Consider the following 23,726-nt stretch of genomic DNA (forward strand, 5'->3'; position numbering starts at 1 on the left):
GGTCCCTAAAGCCCCTCCTAGGGTCAAAACAACATAAAACACGCATATAGACACTCAAAACAGTGATTTAAGGCCTCAAACTCGTAGTTGAAAACCTACACCGAATCTTGAATGATTACACTTGAATGGAAGAGCAAGGTAAGAGGAACACAATGCAATAAATAAATCTGAATTTGGATTACCGTAGCCACAATGGCGAAGATTACAAGTTGGAACAAGAAGGAGCTCTCAAACGTACGCTGTCTTCTCAGTTTTCCATCAAAAAGATCATGTTCAAACTTACAAAAAATGACCTTTATAGATTAGGTCTTTACAAATGGCTTGTCCGGCCAAAAGCTCCTAAACTCCTAACTGGCTCTTCTAATATACAATTGCTCCCATAAGAATAATCATAAATCCTTTGACAAGTTCTCGGCTTAGAGATGCTTCCTTACAAAAGAATTTTACAATGGTTTCTCATAAAAATATGATCCTTCTCTGGAAACGGCCGCTTGTTGCTTCGTCCGCCAAACACACACCATCACTTAGAAACTTTCATTTCTCTCCATCACTTTCACATTAGCCAAACCACACATGAATTCTTGCTTTGGCTTGGGTCAATCACAAGGTTAAAAGAATTTTGTCTCCCTTGTAAGCTTCTCGGGAGCTCCACAAGCCTTCCACACCCAATCAAAGATAGAGTCTCTAGAGAGGAGAGGTTGCCAATGGTATCAGGAAGCTTCTCTATACTAGTGCAATTCTTAAGATGCAGTTTTGTTAAGGAGTGCAAGTCTCCAATCTTCTCTGGTAGATATCGTAACTGAGTACATCCAATCAGTTTTAATTGTTCAAGGAAGTGCAAGTTTACAATTTGCTCTTGGATATCCACCACCTTCACTCCTGGCTCAAAAAGGGACAAGTATTGCAAGTTGGTCCAAGCCATGGCGATATTCATTGCTCCATCAAGAATCTTTAAGTGCAATTCTTACCTACTTGCACTTTTTGAAGAGACAATGCCTCCTCAAACATGTCTAGAGGGCATATTTTGGTCAAACCTGTACATCCAACGATTCCTAAATTTGTCAAGGAGGACACGTTGATACTTTTGAGCTTCGTCAACCGTGAGCAATACTTTAAGTTCAAAGTTTGAAGCAATGATACATGACCGAAATTTGATGGAAATTGTACAAGACTATGACAATAACCAACCTCTAGCTTTGCCAAGGAGGACACATTGAGGTTTCCCACCTCGTCCAAGGTCCTTAAACCATCTATTTGTAGTTTTTGAAGTGAGAAAGCATTTTCTAGAGCGGCTGGCAAACATTGTTGTAGGTGGCCAGAGTGGTTGATAGTGAAGTGTCTCAAAGACCTTGTTGCATGATCACCAAACTTTGGTAGCCATTGAAGTGACTCGTGTGACACAAAGTGCAATGATTCAAGTGGGCAATCTAGAAACCCCATAACCTTTAACTTATCGTTGTATTTGAGTGTCACAAAAGAAGGTCCATGAGCATTGTGCAGTAAAGGAAATTCTTGAAGACCACGACAACCAATAATAGAAACTCTTGTTAGAGAGGATATGTCCCCCAACTTGATTGGGATTTCAACGATATTATTGCAATCCTCTAGATGCAAATTTTTGATGTTGTTCCATGATGCTACACAAAATTTAGAGAAAACCAAGAATTCTCCACAAGACATGATCCTCAAGTGTACCAAGTCCCTTAGATGACTGTTGGTGGGTAGTCTTTCAAAACCATCAGAACTATCTAGAATGATGTCTCGAATTTCTTGTAAAACCTACAAAAAGAGAGCACAAGCCTTTGCATTGTTGTATGATTTCATAGCTTTTCATCTTTCATTCCTCCCCCGCCCCCCCCCCCCCCCCCCCCCCCCCCCCCCTTCCCTCCCTCCCTCCCTCCGGCTCTCTCTCTCTCTCTCTCTCTCTCTCTCTCTCTCTCTCAAAATTCTACAAGACACATATTAAGATTTGCTACTACCACATTTATGCAATCGAGGCTTTGCTCTTGATATGAAAAATATATGTGTGTGTGTTTGTGTTTATAAGAGTTGTGTGTGTTTGGCATACGTCTATAAAAGATTTGTGTGTTTGGTATACATGTCTATCTATGTGAGCTTAATGCATAAGAATGTGTGTGTGTGTGTGTGTGTGTGTTTTGTTGGTGTTTTTGCTTTTTTCTGTTTGGGGAGCGGGCATCGTTTAGGAAAGACATCTTATCGTCTCTACTATGAGAAGGCATTGCATAAATAAGTTTAAAGAAATGACGTGGATGTAGGCAATTTCTACAAGCAAAGACAATGAGATGCTCAAAAAATGGCATGCACCCTTATCCTGAGAATTGGTTCGCTAAAACGACACTTGTTGAGTATTAGATTGAGAAGTATTGGCGTTTCTATGGCTAGATTGAAGAACCAATTTGTTGTAAGGAACAACCTTGCTTATAACATTTTAGTCAAGAAACAACACTTGCAAGTTTGTTGCACTCCCTAAGAATTGTATAAACCCTTCATCATATGGTTGTTCTCGAGCAAATACGTTTGCCAAAGTGTCTCATTAAGGGGAATCTACAAAGATCCCTTGGCCTTAGGAGAAAGGTAAAAGAAAAGGGCATACTTTGCATTTTGAACAAAAAGCTATAGAAACAAGCGAAAGGGTCACGGTGGCTTTCCAAAATAACAAGAAAATGATAAAATCATTAGGTTGAGTTTAACTAGAATTATATAAGGTAAAGAATTATTCAGGAATATCTCTTTTATTAAGAGACTAAGTTTCCTCCTTGCAAAGAAGCAAACCGGAAATAATAGTCGATTTCTTGAATTTGCAAGATTTTTGAACTAAGTTCTCACATATTTCACCATTTTTTCTTCCCTTTACCATGGTTTGCTCATTTAGTACGTGTCTGTATGTGTATGTGTAAAATAAATAAATATGTGTATGTGTGTTTGTATGTATATATATGTATAGAATTTACTAGAATTATGCAAGGTGAAGCTTCACTTTAGCATTCTAAAAGAATAGAATGCAAGTGAAGTCAAGCTGTGTAAGGATGTGAAATGAAAGGTGAAATAGAAAGATTCATTTAATATTTGAAAATGAAAATAACATTTAAGATAAGTTTCCATCATGGCACTGAAAACAATGAAAGTATGCCTAACCCAATTCAACACTAAAGCTTCTTTTAGAAAGCCAAAAATAAAATCCTCATATGAGCTTGAATGAAAGGTTTTTAATGGGAGTGCTAAAAGACAAGCAAGTGAAAAGGGGGGGGGGGGGGGGGGGGGGGGGGGGAAAGATGATCTTATGCACGCAACCAGAAGGTAAGCCAAGGGCAGGGGTTGAGAAGACAATCGACGCACATGCTAAGATGTCGTACTAACTTTGCTTTTTTTTTAATGGTGGTCTTTGTATGCATGCATGTGGTTACCCGTGGTACACTAGCTTGGTGCAAATTATGACGTAATGAGCCATGATTTTAGAGACAAAAGAATAGATCGGTTACGAAGGGAAAATGGAATCTCTTGAAATTCGATTTTGGGGTTACTGGAGGACATCCGAGAAGATCTATTGTTGGAAATCAAGGTTCCCAAATCTTTTTATTCTCAGAATACGCGTGATAGATTGTCCCAAATTCCCAAAATACTTTGGTTTTGAGATTAAATCTCTCCAAAGGTAAAGAAATTTGTAGCTTTTCATAAAAGTCGACTGATTGTCTATCAATGCAATTTGGCAAAACTGGAATTTGAGTTGGTTCTGTAGGCTTTGGAGACGAATTGCTTCATTATTTTTTAAACATAATTGCATGCTTAGCACTCAAAAACGGATCTCAACTCTAAAAAAGAACTAGTCTTGCTTGGTGGGCCTTGCTATATAATATCTATAGAATACATAGGACATATGCAAATTGATATTTAGTATCTAGCACCAAAGGAAACAAGAGCATGACTAATTTGGCAAGGGCAGCACTGTGTGAAAGGGATATACATTTGAAATAATGTTTATGAGAGGAGACAAAGTTAAGCGCATCAATTATTTGAGATTATAGGGATAATTACAGTTGAGATTATATCGAAGCGAGGTTGTCTACTGATGAATGTTTTGTTCTAGTATACGTTGAGTGGCATAAAATGATAACCATCTTTTTGCAACATTTGTCAGCCTACTCAACGTCCTCTTCCTCATATGTGTATATATTTTTCTATGCTATTAAGTTATCTAGAGTAAATTCCCCCTCTTCGTTTAACCTTTGTGGCGACACATACATTATACTCTTCCCAAAAATGTCACCTTAGTCATATATTTATATTACCACCCTTTTCTTTTTTGCTTTGTAAATAGAATAAGCATACAATAACCAACTATATACCCCCAAACTTTCTTACCTCTTGTAAATTAGTAGTAGAAAAATAATATATCCATCTTCCACCCCTTATAGATAAATTCCCATGGAAATCAACTCTCCACTTGTCTTTGCCAAAGATTATGGTCCCTCTCTACAAGTCTTCTATGCCCCCTACATAGGTGGCCCAATATCTCTTAAGAATATACATATAGTTTCTCTCCTTTCAAAAAGACTCCAATTGTATATTCTTTTCACAAGCAAATAATATTGGGCCCTCCTCTATTTGTTTAAGCATCATAGCCTTTTGAAAAAGCATGATTCCCCTTGGATGCATACAAGCAAAGGGTCCATACAAGAAGACTTTGAAGCAAAAGGTTCCCTAGCCTAGTGTGGACCTTCCAAACCGAATTCCTTGGTGCATGGGCGTGAAGAATAGTCCAAATTCATATCAAACATGTTGAGAAGGTCAATTTTGCCTTTTGAAGCATGTCATTCCGAGCTACAGGTAAAAAGTTATGGTCAAAATAGTGTAAATCTGTCAGATTCGCAGCAAAAGGGAACTGTAAATCAAGTAAATCAAGAGAGTGAGATCTTATTTTTCCCCTACTCATCTTCTAGAAGAGCAATGAGTGTTCAAGGTCACTTGCATGTGATGGGACCAACCTAAAGATGCTTTCTAAATGCCAAGACAGACAAGTTGAGATACCCCGCAGGAGCCACCCGTAGGGCCTCATGGTGGGGCCCACCTACATTATGCACCCCTATGGAGCCTTCACGGTCTAAAATGATATTTTTGGTGAATAAATAGTCCCTTTTATGTCCAATATTCAATGAGTGATCAAAGGACACTTAATTAGGTCTAATCACTTACTCTAATTAAGTGTAGCATAATCCCACTCCTACACAACTATAAATAGCCCCCCTTGGAGAGACTCAAGGACACACACACCTATATTTTCAACTTCATGTTGTTTCTTGATCAATCGTAGAGAAAACCCCAACTCTCCTTCTTTCACATCCTCCCTCCTAACCCTCCTCTTTGGAGGAAGTGCAACTCTATTCTCCACTCTCTCCATTCTACAATCTCTTACTCCATCAACCCAATAATCATTTGTAGCACCTCAATAACTTGTAAATACATCATGATCTCTCTCATGGTTTATTTAATGATCATGAAATCATCTTCAAAACTTTCAAGTGTCGCAATTCATGATGGTAGCCAGCGTCTGTCCTCCCCTTAAAAGGTGTGCGAGAAATCAAGTAAGTGTTCTATTCCCAATTTTACCATGGTTTGTTTCTCCACACTTATTCAATTGGTCTAAAGAAATTTCTCACTCCAACTCTCTTTTGCTTTCATTGACATATTGCATGTTAGTTTAATGTAAAGTGATTCTCTTGTGTGTTTGAGAGGCAAGTCTTGTGCGCATGATTTTTTGATGAGTGCTCGAGAGAGGAAGAGTTTGGATGTATTATGGGTATTCTTATGGGAGAAGGTGAATGCTATTCCACAAATTGCATATTTCATTTTGATGCAACGGCATTGGGTTGCATAATTGTTGATGGTTTCAAGTGTCCAAAGTGTATATAGAGTAAGGGGTTTTTCAAAGTGTGTTGCTTGGTGGGTGAGTGCAAGTGTTATTTTTTGATTGGTTTCCTTCTCCACTCCCAGAAGAAGGTGGTGCCCCAAGTAGTGTGCTACCTCTTTACGAACATTTTGTGAGGGTAGGCCCATTGGTTTGGGTTTAGAGGCCCATTTCAAAAAGCTCGCCCTCATAAAGTGGTGCCCCCACTGAGGAACATATTTCCAAGTTACCTTCAAATTCTTTAGTGATGAACAATGGAGTTCCCATCTATCCATTTCATTTTGCACAACACATTAGAGTAAATTTTCACATAGAAAAAGTCTTTTTCCAGCAACGCATTGTTTTTATGTTTGGTGCAGAAAGACTTAAAAAATACTGGCATCACCCAATCCAATTATACTTCCAATCATCAATTATGAAACTTCTTTTGATGTTCACGTTTTCATTTTGTTTTAAAGGCAGAACAAGGAGTGGTGAAGGGGGCGTCTCAACATATGAAGGAACGAGGTCTTCAAACCAACAACGAGGAGTAGCACATGAATCACGATCAAAATAATGAACCTTTTAGGCCTATTGCTCGGCAATCCATTCATATAATCATTGCAACTAAGTTTAGGTTTCAGTCTATCATAAGGAGATAAATTAGGATCCATTTGGATCAAATCAATAAAATATAAATTAATTAATCCATTTTTTTATGATAAAGTACGATTAACAAGTGGATGTGCTAAATAATCATGTTAATGTAATCAGATTTATAGTGTCAAAAAACTTGTGTTCGCTTGGTGAAAATTTCAAAATAGAAAAAATGTGATTTAAAAAAAATGTCAAGTTCTTTTCCCACGTTCTATGCAAGAAGTGGAAAGGCGCAAGAGTTTCTTGACAACTTGGAGATGGCACATCTCATATCCGGGAGAGATGAAGAGGAAGTAAAGCTACGAGCCTTCCCGTTGGTTCTAAAACAGAAGCTTAAAGCATGGTATGAGACCTTGCAACCCCAAATCAAGTCCAATTGGGAGAGACTGCGAGCAAGCTTCCTCTCCAAGTTCGGGCAAGGTGATACTTCTGAAGGACTATGGAAATGTCTTATTGGACATAAGCAGTATCACTTGAAGACTATCCCTCTTATGAAGCAACCTTTGTCAATCTATGGGTAGGTGGAGGCTACATTAGAAAATCATGGTGGTGCACCTAACTTTCTAAAAAAAGAGAGATTCATGGTTGGCTTTGTATCCACTTTTAAAGGCTAAAGTAGAGCTAAAATTCCCATCCACCTTCGAAGAAGCACGTGAGGTAGCCATCATCAAGTTTAGAAAAACTACACTTCCAAGCACATAGAGCAAGTTTGAATGAAGTGAGTGAGAGGGAGTCTTCACAAACCATGGAAGCACCAATTAGGGCCCCTCTTGCACAATCTTCACAAATAGGAGATAACTCTCAACAAGAGGTTTTACAAAGGCTAACTCAACAGCTTGAGAACCTCACTCTCAATCTAGTACAAGGCCTACCTCAACAACGACAACCAAGAGAAGGGAATCGCAATCAACGAAGACAAGCTCAAGAGTTGCGATGTTGGAATTGCAATGAAATGGGCCATGGCATGTACAATTTTCCACATCCAAGGCGACTTCCGGGAGACATATATCCCCCTAGACCGCCTCCTCTCATTGTGCAACAAGAACAAGCTCAAGGCCCACAAATCCTTCGACGACCACCACCACCAGCAAATATACCTCCCGTCCCACATGAGGAAGAAAGAGGAGTCAACATCATCAAGCTAGAAGAGGTAATAGATGAGCATACTCTAAACTTTGATGTTATGCCGGCAGAAAAACGCACAAGAGCACATGATAAGGATGAAGACATGAGAAGTGAAGGAACAAATTCAGCCAGAAGGGACAAGAAGAAGAAGTCAAAGATGGAAGAAGCTGAAAGTAGGAGGAAGAAAAGATCAAGGCGAAGGGAAATTGGTATCAACGACTTCCCATTGGGAAAGGAGCTAGAGCCCTACAACATCTTGGAGGATTTACAAACCCAAAAGCCAAACATTTCATGGCCTCAACTTCTACACCTATCAGCCAAAGTAAGAAGGCAATGGCCAAAGTTGGTAAGTACAAGAATTCCAAAAAAGAAAGCAAATCTTTCCATTAAGGTTGTGGCCTCAAAGCTACAAAAAGATGTGGAACCCATTGTGGATGCTTACATAAGGGGTAAAAAGGTGTCTAATGTATATTTTATGGTGGAGCTCAAATGTGTGTGATCACGGAAAAATCAATGAACAAGGTTAGGCTTGAAATTACAAAGTCCTCTAATTGTCAAGCAAGGCTAGCCAACAACTCAAGTGTGAAGTGTTTGGGGATCATTGAAAATGTAAAATCTCTGTATGTAACATAGATGCACGAGTGGATATGTATGTCATGCCAGCTAAGGGGGAGGGCTATCCCATCATCCTAGGGGGCCTTGGCTCATTGCTGTGAATGCAGATCAAAAAATGGGAAGTGGTCGTTTGATTCTTAAGAAGGGTCAACCGGTGGTGTATGATTGGCGAGAAGGAAAGCAACTAGATATCAACTATGAAACCACGGTAGATGAAGAGAGCGAGGAGGAGAGTCCCTCTCAAGTGATGAGGAAGCATCAACCAGTGCATCAACCAGTGAAGAGGAGTCTTCTTTGGAGGTAATGGGAATTGTATTCAACCTTCAAGATGTTCCAGTAGAAGAAAAGCCAACAGACAATCACACACGAGGGATGAAAGATGCCACCACCTTGAAGAAGGATTTGAGAAGATGCTTGCAAAAGATCTTACTTTGAGGAGAAGAGGTCCTACATCAATATGTTAAGGAGGTATCCCAATTTGTTTATCACTGACTACTCACAAATAAGAGGTGTAGATGTAATAGAGCATCGAATTGAATTGAAACCAGGGACCAAACCTGGCTCAAAAGTTAAGGCGACTAGGATCTGTGCAACAAAACTCTCCTATAGGAAGTGAATCGACCTCTTGAAGGCTGGCTTCATCTATCCAGTATCCAACTCCGAATGGGTATCACCTATTGTAGTCACTCCCAAGAAGAATGGTAAGTGGAGGGTCTGCGTGGATTACAAACCCCTCAACGCTGCCCAAAGAGGGACCACTTCCCTCTCCCTTTCCAAGATGAAATTTTGAATGAAGTAGCAGGTCACGAATGCTACACTGTGTGTGATGGGTATTCAGATATTTTCAAATAGAATAGCAGAAGAGGACCAACCAAAAACCACCTTCATCACACCTTGGGGATGTTTTGCATTCAGAGTAATGCCTTTTGGGCTCACCAATGCTCCTAGCACCTTCATAGATTCACAATATTTGTATTTCAGCCATTCTTTGGAAAATCTATAAGAGTCTTTATGGATGATTTCTGTATTTATAGTTGTAGATCACTTCATTGCCAAAGGTTGAAGAGGGGCTTAAGAGGCTCCATCAATTGGGGGACAACTCAACCCAGAGAAGTGTCATATCGGTGAATCTCAGGTGGTTTTGCTAGGCCATGTGGTTTCTTCACAAGGAATTCAAGTGGATCCCTCTAAAGTAGAGGCCCTTTTGTCATTATCTCCACCAACAACAACAAAGGAGCTAATGACCTTCAACCACAAAGTGAGGTACATGTCTCGCTTCATCCATCTCCTAGCAGAAGCCATCGCCCCTTTGCATAGGTTGGCAAGCCAATCTACATTTGAATGGGGAGGGAACATGCAAAATGTTTTGAGGAAGTGAAGGGCATTCTTAGCTCTCTCCCAATCCTAATGCCACCAGATCCAAAGGAGACTTACTATGTCACTCCAAGTGTAGGTTTCGAAGCAATTGGTGTTTTTTTGATGCAAAAAGATCCTAAAACATCATACATGAGGCCGATCTATTTTGCAAGCAAGGTGATGACTCCAGCCGAGAAGGATACACTGAAATGTGAAAGTGGTCTTTGCAATGTTGTTTGCGGTAAGGAAGTTTCGATCGTATCTTCTCCCTGTGCCATTTGTTTTTTCTCACCTTAGAGCACAATCTACCATATGTAGTACAACACATGAGCCTCTCATCTAGAATAGCAAAGTGGGTGCTTCAACTCCAAGAATTTGAATACACTTTCCTTGTAGAAGATAGCACAAGAGCAGGACTTGCAGACATTTCTCACTACAAAGTGAGAGAAAGGGAAGGATCACGACTACAAAGAGAGGAAGGCTCAAAACAATTCAAAGTGAAGGAGATTGATAATGCCCATACTTTATGCTTTGACGGAGCTTATCAACGCCAACAAGACAAAGCAGCAAGGGGGATTCATCATTTTAAACCCAAAAAAGGGGTAATGGTTAAAAAGGTATCACTCTACCCTAGTGTTCACTCTAACAATGAGCTGAGTATGTTGCTCTAACCCTTGGTTAGAAGAATGCAAAGAATTAGGCATACAAAGACTTATTATAAAAGGTGATTCTTTGCTAGTGGTCAGGCAAATCCAAGGGACTTGGAGGTGCAAGAATCGTACATTGTTTGAGTGGCTAGTAGTGTAAGAGCTTGATGAAGGGTTTTAAAGCAACACAGGTACAACACATTGTGAGAACTCATAACAAGGAAGCAGACTTACTCGCAATATGAAAAGCTTCAAATGGCGGTAGGAGGTGTGAAACTATATGAACCCAAATATCAAGGTCAAGAGGAGCTAAAAGACATTATCTTCTTTCTACAAGCAGGTGAGTGTCCCAAACACTTAGACAAGGTGCAAAGACATAGACTAGTTAAGAAGGCCACACCTTACCAGTTGATCGGGGATGATTTATATCACAAAGGGAAAGATTTGGTCTTGAGGAGAGTACCAGGTGTGCAAGAGATAGAGAAAATTCTTCTTTCATGTCATGATGATGTCTGTGGTGGTCACTTTTCTCAAGATATTACAAGTAGGAAGATTTTACAAGCAGGGTTTATTTGGCCCAGCTTACATCGTGATGTCCAATATTGGTGTAAAGCATGTAAGCCATGCCAAATTGCTGGGGATAGACGACTAACATATGAGCCTCGAGTCCCAATAATATCTTATCGCCCTTTTGAAAAGTGGGGTGTGGATGCAATAGGTCCCCTACCTCGTACTTCTACAGGGAAGGTTTTCATCATCATGGGTGTTGACTATATGACACGATGGGCGGAAGCAACAAGCACAACCCGAATCACAGCTGAAGAGGTATCAAAGTTTATTTTTTATCATATTATATAGGTTTGGAACACCCCTAGAAATCTTATCAGATCGAGGCCGGGTTTTAGGGCTGACCTTCTGAATGATCTCTTGAGGAGGTTAAAAGTGAAACACCTGCATTCCACACCCTACTATCCTCAATGCAATGGATTGGTGGAAAAAGTGAATGGAATGATATGTAAGATCATTTCTAAACAGGTTGTGGACCGGCCTAATGATTGGAATCGCCATTTGACGGCTGCTCTTTGGGCGTATAGGACATTTTCAAGGTATCTACCCAATTCACCCCTTTTCATCTAGTTTATGGACAGGAAGCACTTCTCTCCATTGAGGTAGAGCTCTCAAGCTTGCGCGTTCTTGCAAGAGTGAAGAAAAACCAAAGAGGTCTACATGAAAGGATCTTAGATCTCCAACGACTTGAGCTACATAGAGAAGAGTCCATTGATCACTACATCACCAAAGCGACAAGCCAAAGGGATAAAATCAACAAGAAGCTCAAGGGAAAGGATTGAAGGAAGTATGTTGGTTCTTTGCTATGATAACCGACTTGATACTCGACTTGACAAAAAGTTTTTGCAAAGATGGGAGGGACCTTTCATGATAAAAACAAAGTTTGGGAATGGTAGTTACAGATTAGCAGATTTATCAGGAAAACTCCACAAGACCAAGTCAATGGATGGAGATTAAAGCCCTACTTTCACGTATCAATCCGTTGATAGGCAATCATCTGCCTACATTGTCTAAGCTCCAAATTGGCATGGCTCCCTCGGTTTGGCAAATGCTCCACCTATTTTTAAAGCTTTGATGTGCAAAGAAGAACCAGACTTGGAATCTGAACATACCCAAGGCAACCCTCCCATCTCCGATTTATGGGATTGAGGTAATGAAAAGCAGTCTAATGGAGTAAAAGAGTGCATGACACTCCTCCTATTGAAAAAAAAGAAAAAAAAGTGGAAAAGCAAAAATGACCAAAAAAAAAAAAAAAAAGAAAAGAAAAAAAGCAACACCGTCCTCCTAAAGATATGAATATCTCTAGGCTTGGGGAAGGCTAATATGAGTGGCATAAAATGGTAACCATCTTTTTCCAACATTTGTCAGCCTACTCAACGTCCTCTTCCTCATATGTGTATATATTTTTCTATGCTATTAAGTTATCTAGAGTAAATTCCCCCTCTTCGTTTAACCTTTGTGCGACACATACATTATACTCTTCCCAAAAATGTCACCTTAGTCATATATTTATATTACCACCCTTTTCTTTTTTGCTTTGTAAATAGAATAAGCATACAATAACCAACTATATACCCCCAAACTTTCTTACCTCTTGTGAATTAGTAGTAGAAAAATAATATATCCATCTTCCACCCCTTATAGATAAATTCCCATGGAAATCAACTCTCCACTTGTCTTTACCAAAGATTATGGTCCCTCTCTACAAGTCTTCTATGCCCCCTACATAGGTGGCCCAATATCTCTTAAGATATACATATAGTTTCTCTCCTTTCAAAAAGACTCCAATTGTATATTCTTTTCACAAGCAAATAATATTGGCCCTCCTCTATTTGTTTAAGCATCATAGCCTTTTGAAAAAGCATGATTCCCCTTGGATGCATACAAGCAAAGGCCCATACAAGAAGACTTTGAAGCAAAAGGTTCCCTAGCCTAGTGTGGACCTTCCAAACCGAATTCCTTGGTGCATGGGCGTGAAGAATAGTCCAAATTCATATCAAACATGTTGAGAAGGTCAATTTTGCCTTTTGAAGCATGTCATTCCGAGCTACAGGTAAAAAGTTATGGTCAAAATAGTGTAAATCTGTCAGATTCGCAGCAAAAGGGAACTGTAAATCAAGTAAATCAAGAGAGTGAGATCTTATTTTTCCCCTACTCATCTTCTAGAAGAGCAATGAGTGTTCAAGGTCACTTGCATGTGATGGGACCAACCTAAAGATGCTTTCTAAATGCCAAGACAGACAAGTTGAGATACCCCGCAGGAGCCACCCGTAGGGCCTCATGGTGGGGCCCCACCTACATTATGCACCCCTATGGAGCCTTCACGGTCTAAAATGATATTTTTGGTGAATAAATAGTCCCTTTTATGTCCAATATTCAATGAGTGGTCAAAGGACACTTAATTAGGTCTAATCACTTACTCTAATTAAGTGTAGCATAATCCCACTCCTACACAACTATAAATAGACCCCTTGGAGAGACTCAAGGACACACACACCTATATTTTCAACTTCATGTTATTTCTTGATCAATAGTAGAGAAAACCCCAACTCTCCCTCTTTCACATCCTCCCTCCTAACCCTCCTCTTTGGAGGAAGTGCAATTCTATTCTCCACTCTCTCCATTCTACAATCTCTTACTCCATCAACCCAATAAATCATTTGTAGCACCTCAATAACTTGTAAATACATCATGATCTCTCTCATGGTTATGTTAATGATCATGAAATCATCTTCAAAAACTTTCAAGTGTCGCAATTCATGATGGTTAGCCAGCGTCTGTCCTCCCCTTAAAAGGTGTGCGAGAAATCAAGTAAGTGTTCTATTCCCAATTTACCATTGGTTTGTTTCTCCACACTTATTCAATTGGTCTAAAGAATTTCTCACTCCAACTCTCTTTTGCTTCATTACATATGCATGTGGCTACCTCTCATGGTGATTTTATTTGTGTCACGGCATTGCATAGATGGAGATGAGCTCTCTATGCAAAGTGTGTTAGTTTGATGTAAGTGATTCTCTTGTGTGTTTGAGAGGCAAGTCTTGCGCGCATGATTTTTTGATGAGTGCTCGAGAGAGGAAGAGTTTGGATGTATTATGGGTATTCTTATGGGGAGAATGTGAATGCTATTCCACAAATTGCATATTTCATTTTGATGCACGGCATTGGGTTGCATAATCGTTGATGGTGTTCAAGTGTCCAAAGTGTATATAGAGTAAGGGGTTTTTCAAAGTGTGTTGCTTGGGTGGGTGGGTGCAAGTGTTATTTTTTTGATTGGTTTCCTTCTCCACTCCCAGAAGAAGGTGGTGCCCCAAGTAGTGTGCGTACCTCTTTACGAACATTTTGTGAGGGTAGGCCCATTGGTTTGGGTTTAGAGGCCCCATTTCAAAAAGCTCGCCCTCAACGTGCTACATATAAATTCTGGCAAGCGGAAAGTATTTTAAAAAGAAAATTTTTATCGAATGGTTGATAGCATAGAAGGTGGATGTTGACTATATTTTGCCTTTCTTCTTTTGTAGTTATTTGTGTTTTGCCTTTCTTCTTTTGTAGTTATTATGAGTACAATGAATGAGGACAGCGATACATGTAGCCTCACCTTCTTTGTTTTGTGCTATGGCATCGACAACGCATGTTGCACCGTTTGCCACACCAATTGTCAAGTCAGTGTTTTCAGTGATCATGCAGCACATGCCAATTGCGATCAAATCTAACTCGTTGAACTTAGGCTCTAGGAGCCACTACTGAAGGACATTTATGTTACCTCCCTTCGTCTTTATTTCAACTTTTGTAATGTCAGTTTGATTGTGCAACTTATTCAAGGCCAGGTTTTTATAGTATTGGAAGTCTCATCTGTGAGTACAAATTATCGGAGTAGAGTTGTTGATGCAGTCATGCATATGTGCTTCATCTATAATACATGTACCCATGGTACAATTGATCTCATCTACAATAGAGCATGACATCCTATAGATAGTTGCATGTAGAAAGTGGACCGAGCTTGTGATATGGCATGTGTTACAAAGCTCCCGTGCATGACTACAAACTGGGGGTAGTTCGGCAAGATCACCAAGAAAGAGAACACATTTGTTGTTGAAGGGATGTGCCAATGTATCCTTGTTACGTTAACATTTTGTCTTACGATAAGGTAAAATGTCATTTGGATTAACATGGATAGCTCCTCTATAATTATAATATATGCCTTTTCTCAATGCAAAAAATTCTAAAACAAGCAAATAGATAAAGCATAAATGACCTACAACAATAAATGAGGTGCTTTACTGACCTGCAATGTTGTACTGTTGCATTTTGATTGTCCAATCTACAGGCCGATTTTTGAGTCGAGCTACAAAAAAGCAATATGAATAGTTAAACATATCGTCTTGCAATGAAATGTCATACATTGAAAGTGCAAAGTATACCGTGCACGTCATACAGAGGTTCCATACAGAAGTATGGTGGAGAGTTGGCACTGTGGTCTCTCCAAAAAATTATAAGAAACGGAAGCCGTGCCCTGCCCCGTAGCATTTATGTGTTGCGCCAAGCAAACGCATGCGCATGGAAAATTGGATGTAGATAACGAACCTTGTAGTGTTGTCAAGCTAGAGTCACGCTTGCTGTATGTGGTTTCTACCTCAACCGCCTATTGCACAAAAGACCTTTGAGAAGATGTGAATAGATTATCAGTGCCCCAAGGAAAAATGAGGGTTTGTGTTGGCGAAAATACCAAACTGATGTCTGTCATCTGCAGCCATCTAAACTTGCTCCGATAGCTGCTACGTACATGGACCTTTGCTCATAGGATCCGCCACCGAATCATGGTTATTAGCAAGAGAAGCTCTTTACAGGAGGCCGCAATTTGGCCATATTGTCTATAGAGTGTCTGCTATCCCACCAAGTTGTTGAATGGACATGAGTGAACTGCTCTTAAAGGCTAATAGGTGCTAACATATTGGTATGCTTGTCTCCAGAAATTCCATTACTCCGCAGTCCGTGTATGTCAGCTTCTCTAGCATCAAATCTCTTTGTGTGAAAAAAAGAATTAGCTTCTGCTTCTGCTCTTTGTCTATTCTTTTGATCCTGATCAGCATTGTAAGCACCTGCATGATTTACTACTTGACTTCCACTACAATGTTGTTGCATCTCCTTGGAGCTACACATTAACCAACTCTCGCGGACACCATATTCTGCATTGAATTAGTCATGAGAGATGTTTTTGTTTGTCTGTAGATTGTTCTGAAATTCTTGCCTCATCAAATTTTCTGATAGGCTATCAACAAAGTTGGATGAGGAGTACGACTGAAGCCAACGGCTCATCAGACCATGACTTGCACTAGTGGCAATATTCCCCAATGCCTTTCCCTCGACATTGAGATGTCTGCCACTAATCCCCGTACACACTCTGCTAAAAGCGCAAGCAGCTAGCACTAAAGCCACTGGCTTATAATTACTTGAGGATAACCATCAGAAGCTTTGGTGTGATCGATCCTGCTATGCTTTTCTGATCTCATGTCCTCTTTGAGGTTTACTCATTCCATTTCTTCTGCCTCTGCCGTCTACATCGCCAACAGCCAAATAGCAACAGTAGAAAAATGTGTTAAACGGGCTTGGAAAGGCAATGAGTGTTGGTGATTCGACTCCAGATTAGGCCAACTGATCATTGATTGAAATTTGATATCTTTTATTTAGAACAGAGACCTCTGCCATGGGTTGATTGCATGAAATATTTGAGGGTCATCACGTTGGCAAGCATTCGACGTACCCTTCAGCTTGATGATCTGCGACTGCAACGTAGCTTGATGATCTGCGACTGTGCTTTTTATTTTATTCACCTGGTAGCTTTTCACGCCAAAGTTTGGCAGCGATCTTTTTTTTAAAATTTATATCTAATGCCACGTGGTGGCTGCTGCGTTCAGATATCGGAATGGAGCATAGAAGAAAAGCATGGTGGCCGTCTACAAGCTGTGTCTTAGGCCTACCCAAGAAGCCATGCCTACAGCGCTACTGTGTCAAATTTTCATTACAGATCCCTCTGGTCGAAATCGTATGTTTCGCGCCTAGGTGCCTCTCCCAGCCAGCTACTCAGACCCGCCATCGCATTCACCCTGCCTTGTCAGCAAAAAAATTTACGGCCCTCCTTGGCATCGCAGAGAGAGAGAGAGCTACAGATCGACCCTCTGGTCGAACATTTCGCCCCCAGGTGCTTCTCCCAGCCAGCCACTCAGACCTGCCATCGCATTCACCTTGCCTTGTCTACGACCGCAGCGTTTTTTCTTTAAGAGATTTTGACAGGAGCTTTTTTAATGAGATTTTTTAATGCCACGTGGTGGCTTGTGCGTTCAGATACTGGAAAGAGCACCTTTGGCTCACCAAGTAAATAAGGTCGTCTAAAGTAGACGAGGGCATGTGCCTAATATTCAATAGTATGAATGTATTGTCAAAAGAAAATGTGACAAACTACATGTAGTGTGAACATTGAAAACTATAAAAAATCATTCTTTTAGAGCTAAAGTTGACATTTGAAAGGCTTTACGAGGAGTTGAACATGGGTTGATACACTCTCACACATCCGCTTTGACCACTATGTTACAAACCCACTTTACCCATAAGATGCAAGCACCACTGACCAGTTATCATTTCTATCTTCACAAATGGCATAATACCATAATATACTAGTATGTGACCCGTGCGTTGCTGCAGCCAAGAAAATCATGGAAATTGGAGATCTCTCTCTCTCTCTCTCTCTCTCTCTCTCTCTCTCTCACACACACACACACACACACACACACACACACACACACACGAAGACATATATAGGTAGGTGTGTGTGTGTGTGTGTCTGCTCTCTCTCTCTCTCTCTCTCTCTCTCTCTCTCTCTCACACACACACACACACACACACACACACACACACACACACACACACGGAGACATATATAGGTATGTGTGTGTGTGTGTGCGCGTGCGCTTGCCCACATGTGAGGAGAATGGAACTATAGTCCTTGGAATCACTCTAGCAAGATAACAATGCATAGATATGCCTTCTATCTCTCTCTCTCTCTCTCTCTCTCTCTCTCTCTCTCTCTCTCTCTCTCTCTCTCTCTCTCTCTCTCTCTCTCTCATATTAGATCTTGAGATCAAGATTCATCGAGTAGATCTCTGCTATCTCTTTTTCCACCTTTTTTCCATTTCTCAATTCTTTTTATTTGAGGACTGGATAGCTCTCTCTCTCTCTCTCTCTCTCTCTCTCTCTCTCTCTCTCTCTCTCTCTCTCTCTTAATGAGCACATGGAGTATTTTTAGTCTTCAAATGGTTGCCCCAGCTTGATTTTGTTGTGCCATGCTATCAAAACCATGAATTGCTAATAAACATGCTTTTCATGACCCTCTATTGGTTGAAGCAAGATACGTTTTGGTTGGTGCTACGCTCTGGGGTCACTTTTGGAGGGCTACCACGTTACCAAGGGAAGTTTCTCTCTCTCTCTCTCTCTCTCTCTCTCTCTCTCTCTCTCTCTCTCTCTCTCCTCTCTCACACACACACACACACACACACACACACATACAGTATGTCGAGTCATGGTTGCAGGTGCTCCCACCTAAGCCATCAACTCTTTTCCTCATCCCAAACACTCAGTGTCTTGAGAAAACCCATGTACACCCATTGCCTTGAGCACCCATTTGCTACTACCAAGCGTTCCCCACAAGAAAGAAGTGCCTCTCCTCTATTCAACTCTGCTTCACAACCAAGCTATTGCTGCTAAATATCGCAGCACCACCGCTTGGCCTATCGTACCTATATGTAATCACCAACAGCGACCCTAATCAAGGTCTTGGTTCTAATTTTGGTGACCCACCTCATTCTTTCTCTTTTCTTGTCTAGTTACTAGTGGCAAAGTGCTGTGTGTGTGTGTGTGTGTGTGTGTGTGTGTTTGTCATGATAATCAATATCTAATTTTCCTAAATGATTTTCTCCTGTTAAACTAATCATTTAATATGGGGAAGTGCCAGGGGAGAAAAAGCTAGAATATTGGTTAAGCTAGCAGACCGACCACAGTAGGGATCCAAAGGAGCGAAAATAGGTATCCAAAGGGGGGGGGCATCTGCAAAAGAGCCATGTGCAACAATGGGCTAAAAAGACCCTAAGGTTCAGCCCATTCAGACTTCCAAAATGCTAAGGTTCCAAAATTCAAAGGTTGTGTCCAAAGGTCAACCTTAAGGAATTGGATGCTTTGTGTGTGACTAAAAACGTCTTTGCATATCCCTACATAGGAGGGGGCGAGCCTAGCATGTAGGGGATGAGAGAGAAATCCACACACACACAAGCCCCCTTTACACAAAGGGAATGAGGGACACATGTCAGCTCCCTAGGCCAGATGCCCACAAGGTGTACCCAATTCCTATTGGATGGCCTTGGAGGTGGACCAATGAGAATTAGGCTAGAGTAAATCTAGTTTAATTAATTTAAAAAAAATTAATAAAAGAACCAATGAAAATTAAGTCTCCTGGATGACTATTGGACAGTCTCCCAAGGGGTCCAATGAGCATTCAGCTTCCCAATGGCTTGCCTGATTCCTATTGGCCAAGAGTCAAAGGGGTCCAATGAGAGTTTAGTTGAATTATTAAATTACCTAAAGCTCTCACAAAAGGGGAAAGGGGGACACATGTCAGAAGGCTATCACTTATGCTACTTAATAGTCATTGGCTTGACTTGGGGAGGTCCAATGAGGGTAGACCAAGAGCAAAATAGCAAGAGGGCTCGCCCAAGAGAGAGAGGGGGCTGATTTTTGCAAGGCATTATCACACACACACTCTCACACAGTCTATGTGAGAAGTAAAGAAGACTATCTCTTCCCAAGCTTTAATGGAGAGCTCATCACCTACTCCAAGCTTGTGAGATTGAAGCCTACATCGACATACTCTTGGCATGTAAATGCAAATCCAACCAAGAGCCAAGCTTCAATGCATGCTCATCTCCTCTACCAAGCTAATTACTAAGCTAAGCTATGCTAATATGAGTGATTATGTGAGGAGATGTACATCTTTCTCGTAAGATACTCCTTCTTCCTCTCAATCTACTCTCATACCTTGCTATCTCTCACCATCTTCGAAGGTGTGTGAGGTCTTGGGTCTAAGAACGGGGATAATTGATGTTGTGTTTGCTAATTGTTTTGCTTAGTGCATGAAGCTTTCATCTTCATTGCACTAGCTAGTCTTGAAGGAACACAAAGAATTGTATTGTACAATGTCTCTCTTGATGGGAGAAACCATAATACAAAGCCTTTTGGAGGGGGGACCGGCTCCATGCAAATCCGGTCCTCAACTGTTGTCAATAGCTTAATTTCTCTCTCTTTTGAAAGTATTGTTGATGCTATCTAACTAGGTGTTATGCTTTTTGTTGCTCTCTCCACCCAAGCACTCTTGTAATTCTCATTAGGAATCTATTCTAATGAAATGCCCACTATGTTCATGCTAATTTCCGCTACACATAAGTTTTTAGGCCATTAAATGTTACAATGTTTATCTCTCTGTCACACACGGTGATGGTGACACACACACACACAGTGCACACGCGTTGCGTACACACACATGCAAGTTGTTAGGCGTACAACTTTGGGTATTATAGTTTGCACATTGTTGAAAAATGGTGGATTTTCTCTCTCTCTCTCTCTCTCTCTCTCTCTCTCTCTCTCTCTCTCTCTCTCACACACACACACACACACACACACACACACACACACACACAGGTTAACACAATGTCAGATGTATGATTTTGACTATTTTAAGGCATTGGAAAAGAATCGATTTGCATTGAGTTTGGAGTACTTCATGTAATTTTTGAAGGCTCTTTAATGTGTCTATAGAAAGGAGGACAATCAGCAGGGACTTAACAACTCAATTTTGGTGTTGATCCAACATGCCGTGCAAATCAACCAGAAGGCGACATGTGGAGACCCTCACCTTCGTCTAATTTTTCAAGCTCCATTATAAAGAGTATAGATAATGGACTATTGAATAATAGAAAAAATTATTGTGTACTGTGTGTGTGTGTGTGTGTGTGTGTGTATGTGTGTGTCACCATCACCGTGTGGGAAAGAATTGATTTGCATTGAATTTGGAGTACTTCATGTAATTTTTGAAGGCTCTTTAATGTGTCTATAGCAAGGAGGACAACTAGTAGGGACTCAGCAACTCAATTTTGGTGTTGATCCAACATGCCATGAAAATCAACCAAAAGGTGACATGTGGAAACCCTCACCTTCCTCTAATTTTTCAAGCTCCATTATAAAAATAACAGATAATGGACTATTGAATAATAGCAAAAAACTATTGTGTACGCAAGTGCTCGAGAAAAACCTAGATTTAGTGTAATCCCACCTACAAATTCCTTGACTATATCTAATACACCTTGGAGGCCCGTGCCACGTGACATAAGGAAAGGGCTTGGAGGGGATGAGAGTTGGAGACCAAGACAAAGCAAGAAAGAGAGTGGATTGAGCGCAAAGTAAAGGGCCTCTCTCTCTCTCTCTCTCTCTCTCTCTCTCTCTCTCTCTCTCTCTCTCTCTCTCTGTGTGTGTGTCCATCCATAGGATGGACCACACACTCGTAAGATATAATTTGAAGATTAGAACACCCACAACAATTGGAGGAAAAAACCTAGGTTTAGTATAATCCCACCTACAAATTTTGAGATTTACATCTATTTTTTTTTTTAAAAAAAATTTACCATCACTCACTTATCACTTGTTAGAGTGAGTTGTAATGAAGTCGAAACATAAAATATACAACATCCCCATGCTCCAAAAAAGCCACGGATGCAAAAAGGCTATCAACTTAACATCACAACTTTAAATTTTAAATTCAAGGTGAGAATATCTCCAAAGTTCAAAGAACCTAAATTAAAGTTTAGAGAAGCTACAGAGAAGTTTAGTGCAATAGCCTTAAAATATAGTAAATTTGCTTGTAAAGTTTTTGTAGCTCAATGATTTAAAAGTCCTCGCTTTAGTGTAATCCCGCCAACAGATTTTGAAATTTATCTCTAAATTTTAGATTTGAAGGTGAGAAACCCTACAAAGTAAATAAATTGAGTGTAATAGCCTTCAAATATAATAAAATTTCTCGTATGTAAGTTTTTTGAGTTTTTGGGAGAAAGTATTGTGCCTCACCTTGATTTAGTGCAACCACCCTTACAATTTTTTTAGATTTGCCTCAAAAAATCTAATTTGTTTTTAAGCACTTGCAAAAACCTAGGCTTAGTGCAATCCCACCTATGAATTTTGAGATTCACCTTTGAATTCTGAGTCAACCCAAGGAAAGAGCAAGAAATCTAGCATAAAGACCTCAAAAATAGCCAAGATTTTTCAGAGTTCCCTCTTGTCATCCACCTTTGCTATCTGTGGAGGTCCGCTCTTGCCTTGGGCTTACACGCCTTCTGCTTGGATTTGTTGGATCAAAATTTTAAAAGTACGTTAATTCTCAATTTTGTAGATGTCAATGTTGATTCATGATTCTTGATTGTGGATTATGTTGATCGTCGCTTTGTTGATTGCTGATTATAAGACCAATGCTTATTCTCCCTCCCCCCTCTCTCTCATGCTGGTGTGATAGCCCTCTCTCTCTCTCTCTCTCTCTCTCTCTCTCTCTCTCTCTCTCTCTCTCTCTCTCTCTCATTCATACACATACACAATGCGTACAGGACATCCACAAAAAATCATTGGACTCCTATTGTTGAATCATTGAGCTCGTTGCACTTCAGTATTGCAATGCAAATGTGGAAGGCCTTCTTGCAACGCTCCAACACCTCAACGAATGGCACGTTAACTATGTCTCTCATACACACACACACACACACATAAAGGCAACGGGTCTCTCTCTCTCTCTCTCTCTCTCTCTCTCTCTCTCTCTCTCTCTCTCTCTCTCACACACACACACACACACACACACACACACACACACAAAACACAGATACATGCGTGCAACTATTGAGCTTTGAGCAGTAAGGCTAGAGAGAGATCATTTACGACATGGAAGGTTTGTGCAATCCTACAAAGGGAGGTTCATTAGGACATGGCCACACAAAGCTTAGTTATCTATAAGCCTCGACAATTTTAACTAAGGCAGGCTCGACAGTCCAAAACGTCACAGGTAGCAGCAAGTAGTGAGGGAGAGTGAAACACAAACAATAGAGAGAGAGAAAGAGGATTGATTGGCAAGAAACCGACGTAGTTTCAAAATTATGCTCTTTTAAGCATAGTAAGCCGATGAAAATCTACACGCTAACGAAAATTTCCGGTTGATGTAACGAACCACTAAGCTTCGCATGACCATAGCCTTAGATGACACATGCTTGCAACCCCCCTTATGCAAATGACCAACTGCGCTTCTCTGTGCTTGGTCCTTTCCAAGGCTTCTTCCCTCAGCTGTGAGTACACCCTGCTCTGACCTACAAATCAATAGCCCAACCAAAACCCCGCCCTCTTTGAAGAATCTTCTAGCATTGGAGCGTGTGGTATTCTATCCTAGCCTGAACTGCAAGAATCCAATACCCTCTGTTCTAGGCATCATCATCCTAATTCCTTCCCTTGCAACCACGCCCAGCTACTCGCCAATATTTAACGAAAAGTCAGTTGCTCCACATGCAATGCAGGCTCATGTCCAACTCCTTCCATCCGCCTTACCTAGCTACACCAGCCTCACTCAGCTCTTCTCTGCCCCTAGCTCCTACCGATTTTCCATCTCCACTCTCCCCTTGCCCAGTGCCCATAGCCCGCTATAGCAGTAGGTAAGATCAGTCCAACGTGAGAGGAGGAGGTAGACCTATATCTAAGCGTGTTCTCCACTCATCCCTTGAGCGAGACGTTAAGCGAAA

General features: G+C 40.6%; 1 pseudogene; it reads right to left on the minus strand.

The window, feature by feature from the left end:
• Nucleotides 1-524: 524 nt before the first annotated feature.
• LOC147420859 (uncharacterized) lies at nucleotides 525-2,621 on the minus strand (annotated as a pseudogene).
• Nucleotides 2,622-23,726: the final 21,105 nt, after the last annotated feature.

Source organism: Adiantum capillus-veneris, chromosome 28, assembly GCF_014529385.1.
Source record: "Adiantum capillus-veneris isolate H3 chromosome 28, ASM1452938v2, whole genome shotgun sequence".
NCBI classification, from domain to species: Eukaryota; Viridiplantae; Streptophyta; class Polypodiopsida; order Polypodiales; family Pteridaceae; genus Adiantum; species Adiantum capillus-veneris.